Here is a 9,866-nt window from a genome sequence, read left to right as displayed (position 1 = left end):
CACTTTACAAATTTTTTTTGGGGGGGTGCGTGCGTACTTACCTAGCTCCTACCTGGGGTAGGATAAAGTAATCCTTCTACCCCCCCCTTACCCCAACCCAAACCCCAACCCACATTTTTTTTTTTTAAATAACAAAAAAAGATAAGTATAAAATGAACAAATATATAAAAAATACTATAAAAATTAAATAAAATTAAATAAAAAATATACATTGTAAAGTGGTGATCCCACTGGCTATAAGGTGAATGCACCTATTTGTAAGTCGCTCTGGATAAGAGCGTCTGCTAAATGACGTAAATGTAAATGTAAAGTACAAAGGCAAAGGGCATTAGAGCCAAATCATATAGTTTATTTTGTGAATGGATTATTAGTAGGCCTATTACAATGCATCCATTAGAGATGATTGAGAGCTCTTCAGAAAGCCATAAAAGAAGACTTCTTTATTTTGTTTATTCTATATAAAACTGCAGAAGGCTTATATATAGGGACTATGGGCGCGGGCGCGCTCCTGAACTAAGGCGAGGCAACGCAACAACCAATGAGTGAACTCTGCCGGTTCACGCTGGGCTCATAGCCCCAAAAAGTGTCCCAGCGGGCAAAAAGAATGATGCCTCTGATGGAAGTAGGGCCACCGCCTTTGTCAGCGAAATGGCCAGCGAATTGCGCAGCGCTGTAGTTGGTCTTCACTGCCTGGCTCAATGAACGAAGGAAGGAATGTTTGGCAGGAAAGAGGGTCTGAGTACTGAGAGTTACGCTAATGATCTCCATCTACATGGAAGGTGTAAATTACAGGCCAAGTGTAAATGTAAATCCGGGACACTCAAATGAGTATGATATATAGACAGAAGGTTACTTAAGGCTAAAACAAAAGGGTGGATGTATAACATGAATGTCTAGCAACCCAAAGGATGTATGTTCGAATCTCATCACGGACAATTTTAGTATTCCAGCTAATTAGCAACTACTTATGCAACTATTTAGCATGTTAGCTAATACTTCAACTAACCCTAACCTTACCTACCTCCTAACCCTAACCTTTATAATTTACGTCATTTAGCAGACGCTCTTATCCAGAGCGACTTACAGGAGCAATTAGGGTTAAGTGCCTTGCTCAAGGGCACATCGACATATTTTTCACCTAGTCGGCTCGGGGATTAGAACCAGCGACCTTTCGGTTACTGGCACAACGCTCTTAACCACTACGCTACCTGCCGCCCCTAACCTTAATCCCTAACCCCTAGCCTAGCTAACGTTAGCCACCTAGCTAACATTAACGTTTGCCACCTAGCCAGCATTAGCCACAACAAATCGTAATTCGTAACATATCATACGAAAATGGATGATGGACATCCACAAATTAATACATACCATACGAATCGTAACACATCAATATAAATTGGAGGAAGACAGATTTACGTTTACTATGTTACGTCTGCCTCTGAGTTCAGGTTGCTGGACCTCAACTAGAATGCGGTAGCAATAGAGAGCAATAGTAATGGCGTCTTTTTGTAGGCACTAACTCCGCCATGGGTCGTTGGCCAAAGCCCATGGGGGAAATTAATGGGGGTTTTGGAGGTTTTTTTTGGATAAGCGGTTAAAATAAGGTCTGAGGTGAACACAGGCTTAGGAGATCTTTTACATTTTGTTCTATGAGATAATCTTCATCGGCTAACGTCACTTTATGTGAATTTTAAGCGTTTATGTCATCAAAGACTCAACTCTGGCTGAGGAGGGCTGTAGAGCTCTGGAGCTGCTGGAGAAACAGGTACATTTGAACCTGGCTGTCCAGGAGCCTGATGACCCACCTGGGCTAAGGACTGACTAGTGCTGGAGAAAGCTGACCTAGTGCTAGGGACTGAGGGCCTACGAGGGCTGAGGACTGAGAACCTAGCACAGGTAACTTGTGGCCTAGCAGGGCAGGAGGCTGAAAACCAGGTGGGCTATGGAGCTGCAGGCCGTGGACCTAGAACAGCAGAGGACTGTGGACCTAGAACAGCAGAGGACTGTGGACCTAGAACAGCAGAGGACTGTGGACCTAGAACAGCAGAGGACTGTGGACCTAGAACAGCAGAGGACAGTGGACCTAGAACAGCAGAGGACTGTGGACCTAGAACAGCAGAGGACTGTGGACCTAGAACAGCAGAGGACAGTGGACCTAGAACAGCAGATGCTGGATGTTTCAAGGATGGGGGCCAACAACGCAGCACGGGAGGCAATCCGTGTGCGTGGGATCTTCACCTCCTACTTCTTCGAAGAGGTTGCTGTTCCCTGGCAACACCATCGACTACACTATGCACAACCAAAGGCTCTTTTAAGAGCCATCCACATTGCAATAAGAGTATTCTTCCATTTCCTTAGCTATGTCAACTGCAGTAATTCAATTCCCAGTTTATCTCCATTTGATTTCTACTTCTCAGGTGAGGGTGCTGTTCAGGTGAGGGTGCTGTTCAGGTGAGGGTGCTGTTCAGGTAAGGGTGCTGTTCAGGTAAGGGTGAAGTCTGTACGAAAACAAAACACCCATATTGAAATAATGTAGAACAATTAGACCCTATAACCCACACCTACACACTGGTGTATCAATCTGATTGATGGATTGTGTTGTGCAGTAAGCAGGCTCAGGTGTATAACTGTGGCTCCTTCCACCTTCAAAGAATAGGCCAGAGGACCAACCATGGAGAATAGTAAGACACTTCATTATTTATATTTATAGAACTACACTATTGTTTGTCCTCATGTGTCTGTGCATGTTTTTCAGTATAAAGTACTCTGCAGCCGCTCAGTGTGGACACCAGGTGAGGCCACATACACAGATTCCTGTTGAACACTGTCTCTTTAACTACCTTAATTTCTCAATAACTGTCTCTCTCCTTCACTTCATCCCTCTCCCCTCTTCTCCCTAAATCCTCTAGGTTATATCAGCTGTGTTGGTGAACTCCTCCCGCATCTGAACTGGCTGACACATAGAGGGCAGCAATTCTGTCTTTTACACTCTTTCTCACACCTCTCTCCCCACCTCCTCTTTCTCACACCTCTCTCCCCACCTCCTCTTTCTCACACCGCTCTCCCCACCTCCTCTTTCTCACGCCTCTCTCCCCACCTCCTCTTTCTCACACCTCTCTCCCCACCTCCTCTTTCTCACACCTCTCTCCCCACCTCCTCTTTCTCACACCTCTCTCCCCACCTCCTCTTTCTCACACCTCTCTCCCCACCTCCTCTTTCTCACACCGCTCTCCCCCACCTCCTCTTTCTCACACCTCTCTCCCCACCTCCTCTTTCTCACACCTCTCTCCCCACCTCCTCTTTCTCACACCTCTCTCCCCACCTCCTCTTTCTCACACCTCTCTCCCCCACCTCCTCTTTCTCACACCTCTCTCCCCCACCTCCTCTTTCTCACACCTCTCTCCCCCACCTCCTCTTTCTCACGCCTCTCTCCCCCACCTCCTCTTTCTCACACCTCTCTCCCCCACCTCCTCTTTCTCACACCGCTCTCCCCACCTCCTCTTTCTCACGCCTCTCTCCCCACCTCCTCTTTCTCACACCGCTCTCCCCACCTCCTCTTTCTCACACCTCTCTCCCCACCTCCTCTTTCTCACACCTCTCTCCCCACCTCCTCTTTCTCACACCTCTCTCCCCCACCTCCTCTTTCTCACACCTCTCTCCCCACCTCCTCTTTCTCACACCGCTCTCCCCACCTCCTCTTTCTCACGCCTCTCTCCCCACCTCCTCTTTCTCACACCTCTCTCCCCACCTCCTCTTTCTCACACCTCTCTCCCCACCTCCTCTTTCTCACACCGCTCTCCCCACCTCCTCTTTCTCACACCTCTCTCCCCACCTCCTCTTTCTCACACCGCTCTCCCCACCTCCTCGTTCTTCCTCTGTTTTCATTGAAGTACAGATTGAACTTGTATTTATAATATAATATATTACATTTATAATATTTATAATGCATGTATTATGTATTTATAACACTTGGACAATTAACTTATTTCAATAAAGTCTCTCATTGGATGAAATACTACACCAATCCTGTGTCCTCAGATCAGAGCAGATGAAGGAAATTAGATATTGATGAACCTGTTTTAGAGCATTTACATGATGCAAATGAAGTTTAGTGTACTGTTTTTTAAATTATATTTCTGTATATATGAATTACAAATCAGCCTTTAACTAGTTAAATCATGTTTCTAGTCTGTTGCACAGACATAATGTGTAACCATTGATGTCCCAGGACCAGGATTGGTAAATACTGTTGAAGTGTATAATTGTAATATTTACAGTGCATTCGGAAAGTATTCAGACCCCTTCACTTTTTCCACATTTTGTTACATTACAGCCTTATTCAAAAATTGATTAAATTGTTTTTTCCCCTCGTCAATCTACACACAATACCCCATAATGACAAAACAAAAACAGGTTTTTAGAAATTTTTGCAAAAGTAAAAAAATTATAAAAACATATTACATTTACTAAAGTATTCAGACCCTTCACTCAGTACATTGTTGAAGCACCTTTGGCAGCGATTACAGCCTCAAGTCTTCTTGGGTATGACGTTACAAGCTTGGCACACCTGTATTTGGGAAGTTTCTCCCATTCTTCTCTGCAGATCCTCTCAAGCTCTGTCAGGTTGGATGAGGAGCGTTGCTGCACAGCTATTTTCATGTCTCTCCAGAGATATTGGATCGGGTTCAAGTCCGGGCTCTGGCTGGGCCAATCAAGGATATTCAGAGACTCCTGCATTGTCTTGTATGTGTGCTTAGGGTTATTGTCCTGTTGGAAGGTGAACCTTCCCTCCAGTCTGAGGTCCAGGTTTTCATCAAGGATCTATCTGTACTTTGCTCCGTTCAGCTTTCCCTCGACTCCCAGTCCCTGCCGCTGAAAAACATCCCCAAAGCATGATGCTGCCACCACCATGCTTCACCGTAGGGATGGTCGCAAGGTTTCCTCCAGATATGACGCTTAGCATTCAGGCCAAAGAGTTCAATCTTGGTTTCATCAGACCTGAGAATCTTGTTTCCTTTTGCCTTTTGGCAAACTCCAAGCGGGCTGTCATGTGCCTTTTACTGAGGATTGGCTTCCGTCTGGCCACTCTACCATAAATGCCTGATTGGCGGAGTGCTGCAGAGATGGTTGTCCTTCTGGAAGGTTCTCCCATCTCCACAGAGGAACTGTGGAGCTCTGTCAGAGTGACCATTGGGTTCTTGGTCACCTCCCTGTCCAAAGCCCTTCTCCCATGATTGCTCAGTTTGGCTTGGGCAGCCAGCTCTAGGAAGAGTCTTGGTGGTTCCAAACTTCTTCCATTTAAGAATGATGGAGGCCACTGTGGTCTTGGGGACCTTCAATGCTGCAGAAAGTTTTTGGTACCCTTCCCCAGATCTGTGCCTCGACACAATTCTGCCTCAGAGCTCTACGGACAATTCCTTCGACCTCATGGCTTGGTTTTTGCTCTGACATGCACTGTCAACTGTGGGACCTTACATAGACAGTTGTGTGCCTTTCCAAATCATGTCTAATCAATTGAATTTACCACAGGTGGACTCCAATCAAGTTGTAGAAACATCTCAAGGATGATCAATGGAAACAGGATGCACCTGATATCAATTTTGAGTCTCATAGCAAAGGGTCTGAATACTTACAGTTGAAGTCGGAAGTTTACATACACCTTAGCCAAATACATTTAAACTCAGTTTTTCACAATTCCTGACATTTAATCCTAGTAAAAATTCCCTGTCTTAGGTCAGTTAGGATCACCACTTTATTTTAAGAATGTGAAATGTCAGAATAATAGTAGAGAGAATGATTTATTTCAGCTTTTATTTCATCACATTCCCAGTGGGTCAGAAGTTTACATACACTCAATTAGTATTTGGTAGCATTGCCTTTAAATTGTTTAACTTGGGTCAAACGTTTCGGGTAGCCTTCCACAAGCTTCCCACAATTAGTTGGGTGAATTTTGGCCCATTCCTCCTGACAGAGCTGGTGTAACTGAGTCAGGTTTGTAGGCCTCCTTGCTCGCACACGCTTTTTCAGTTCTGCCCACACATTTTCTATAGGATTGAGGTCAGGGCTTTGTGATGGCCACTCCAATACCTTGACTTTGATGTCCTTAAGCCATTTTGCCACAACTTTTGGAAGTATGCTTGGGGTCATTGTCCATTTGGAAGACCCATTTGCGACCAAGCTTTAACTTCCTGACTGATGTCTTGAGATGTTGCTTCAATATATCCACATCATTTTCCTTCCTCATGATGCCATCTAGTTTGTGAAGTGCACCAGTCCCTCCTACAACAAAGCACCCCCACAGCATGATGCTGCCACCCCCATGCTTCATGATGCTACCCCCTTTTTCTCCCCCTGTCACGCTAGTTGATAGACAGATCAGACCAAGGTGCAGCATGGTATGCGTACATATTCCTTTATTTAACTGAATACAGATCAACACAACAAAACACAAACGAACGTGAAGTTCAACAGGCTACACAAGCCAAAACAGAAACAAGATCCCACAACTAAGGTAGGCAAAATGGCTGCCTAAGTATGATCCCCAATCAGAGACAACGATCAACAGCTGCCTCTGATTGGGAACCACACCCGGCCATCATAGAAATACAAAATCTAGAATTCACACCCTGACCAAACCAACTAGAGAAAACAGGGCTCTCAAGGTCAGGGCGTGACACACCCCCGTGCTTCACGGTTGGGATGGTGTTCTTCGGCTTGCAAGCAACCCCCTTTTTCCTCCAAACATAACAATGGCCATTATGGCCAAACAGTTCTATTTTTGTTTCATCAGACCAGAGGACATTTCTCCAAAAAGTATGATCTTTGTCCCCATGTGCAGTTGCAAACCGTAGTCTGGCTTTTTTATGGCGGTTTTGGAGCAGTGGCTTCTTCCTTGCTGAGCGGCCTTTCAGGTTATTTTTTTACATTTTTTAGCGACGCTCTTATCAACCACGTCTACTGGCCCTTTCTCATCCTACCTCCATCCCTCCGGCCATTCCCTCCCCTACCTCCTGACCTCTTCGCTCACTTGTGCCTTACTCGCACCGATAGGATATAGGACTCGTTTTACTGTGGATATAGATACTTTTGTACCTGTTTCTTACAGCATCTTCACAAGGTCCTTTGCTGTTGTTCTGGGATTGAGTTGCACTTTTCGCACCAAAGTACGTTCATCTCTAGGAGACAGCGGTATGACGGCTGCGTGGTCCCATGGTGTTTATACTTGCGTACTATTGTTTGTACAGATGAACGTGGTACCTTCAGGTATTTGGAAATTGCTCCTAAGGATGAACCAGATTTGTTGAGATCTACAATTCTTTTTCTGAGGTCTTGCTGATTTCTTTTGATTTTCCCATGATGTCAAGCAAAGAGGCACTGAGTTTGAAGGTAGGCCGTGAAATACATCCACAGGTACACCTCCAATTGACTCAAATGATCAGAAGCTTCTAAAGCCATGACATCATTTTCTGGAATTTTCCAAGCTGTTTATAGGCACAGTCAACTTAGTGTATGTAAACTTCTGACCCACTGGAATTGTGATACAGTGAATTATAAGTGAAATAATCTGTCTGTAAACAATTGTTGGAAAAATTACTTGTGTCATGTACAAAGTAGATGTCCTAACCGACTTGCTAAAACTATAGTTTGTTAACAATACATTTCTGGAGTGGTTGAAAACAAGTTTTAATGACTCCAACCTAAGTGTATGTAAACTTCCAACTTCAACTGTATGTAAATAAGGTATTTCTCTTTTTACTTTTTATAAATTTACAAAAATGTCTAAAAACGTGCTTTCGCTTTGTCATTATGGGGTATTGGGTGTAGATTGCTGAGGATTTTTATTTATTTGATACATTTTAGAATAAGGCTGTAACGTAACAAAATGTGGAAAAAGTCAAGGGTTCTGAATACTTGCCAAATTCGCGGTTTTGCTACAAACTTTGAAAACAATTGTGAAAATGTATTGGTTTTGGGCTACTCCTACATAGCACCATGGCATATCTCTTAATATATATTAAGAAATATACAGTATACTGTACATTTTCCAATAATAGATGGTTTAAGAGCAATTGTGAAAATGTATTTTATTTCACCTTTATTTAACCAGGTAAGCCAGTTGAGAACAAGTTCTCATTTACAACTGCGACCTGGCCAAGATAAAGCAAAGCAGTGTGATAAAAACAACAACACAGAGTTACATATGGGGTAAAACAAAACATAAAGTCAAAAATAAAACAAAAAATATATATACAGTGTGTTCAAATGTAGTAAGTTATGGAGGTAAAGCAATAAATAGGCCATAGTGCAAAAATAGTTACAATTTCGTAATGAACACTGGAATGATAGATGTGCAAAAGATGACGTGCAAATAGAGACACTGGGGTGCAAATTAGCAAAATAAATAACAATATGGGGATGAGGTAGTTGCTAGCTAAGCAAACCATGGCAAAGTTGAATTACAGTCATAAACCCAGATTTTAGTCAGTAGCCTATTGAAATGACAAGTCAATCTCGCAAATAAAATAAAATAAAATAAAATTATAACTGTTTGTAGTCTTAACATCTGACACATAATAATGGAACAATTCCAAGAAAATAGCCTAACATTCGTTTTTTTTTGTGCAGAGATTTTGAGATTTCACTAAAATTCTCCTGTGGGATTTAGCCTATCTGTAGCTATGGACTGTACATGCCAAAAGGGATTTATTTAACAGTCATAGTAGACAAATTAGTTAAATCGACATCCATTGATGGAAAATGATCTGGCGAGTTTAATAATGGCCAATTATGTTTTCTCTTGCGGCATATTCAAATTCCTTTATTACGTCACGTTAGCTCGCAAAAATAATTATTATTTTGAAAACTGAATTTTGCTTCTTACGTCGTTACAAGTTACGTCGATATTCCTTCTTAATTCGTTCGATAACGTTATGGAAAAAAGGGTTTATTGGATAAATGTGGCAACTGCTCTCTTGCTGCGAAAAACATTTTTGCTCTAGTTTTCAGGCCTTGTGGTCGGGGGTTTTGAGTGGTCATTGGACTGGACATTTTTGACCTTTCAACCCTGCCAGTGGGAAGGAAGTCTCACATAGGCAAGCACCTCACACCGGCTTCTCGTTACGTTAGCTAATTGGCATGTCACGGTTATTTCTCCTTTCGCCCATCGAAATAAACATTACTTTCTTTTACAAGATTTAACTAGCGCCATGCTGCTGTTGTTGCCAGCTAGCCAGCATAATCTAGCTAGCTAGGAATGGCTCATCAGGACGACTGACAGAACTAAATTAATTCTCACCACAAGCCGCTCACCTCTCACCCGGAGGCAGCATTTATGGTGGGCGGAGACTTTTAACGCAGGGAGAGTTAAAACCGTCCTACCTCACTTCTGCAAACATGTCTCCTGCGCCACTAAGGGCGCTACAACTCTAAACCAATTTTATTCTACCCCACAGAAACCAGGTGGTGAGGGTAGGCAATACATCGGCCAAGATGACCCTCAACACGGGGGCCCCTCAGGGGTGCGTGCTTAGTCCCCTCCTGTACTCTCTGTTCACCCACGACTGTGTGGCCACGCACGACTCCAACACCGTCATCAAGTTTGCTGACGACACGACGGTGGTAGGCCTGATCACCAACGCCGATGAGTCAGCCTACAAGGAGGAGGTCAGAGACTTAGCAGTGTGGTGCCAGAACAACAACCTCTCCCTCAATGTCAGTAAGACCAAGAAGCTGATCGCAGACTATAGGAGAAAGAGGGAAGAGCACTCCCCCATCCACATCGACCAGGCTGTAGTGGAGCGGGTCGAGAGCTTCAAGTTTCTTGGCGTCCACATCAGTAAGGTCCTAACATGGTCCACACACACCCG

The sequence above is a fragment of the Coregonus clupeaformis genome, chromosome 23, assembly GCF_020615455.1.
Source record: "Coregonus clupeaformis isolate EN_2021a chromosome 23, ASM2061545v1, whole genome shotgun sequence".
In the NCBI taxonomy this organism is placed as follows: domain Eukaryota; kingdom Metazoa; phylum Chordata; class Actinopteri; order Salmoniformes; family Salmonidae; genus Coregonus; species Coregonus clupeaformis.
Note: the sequence above shows the minus strand (reverse complement) of the source record.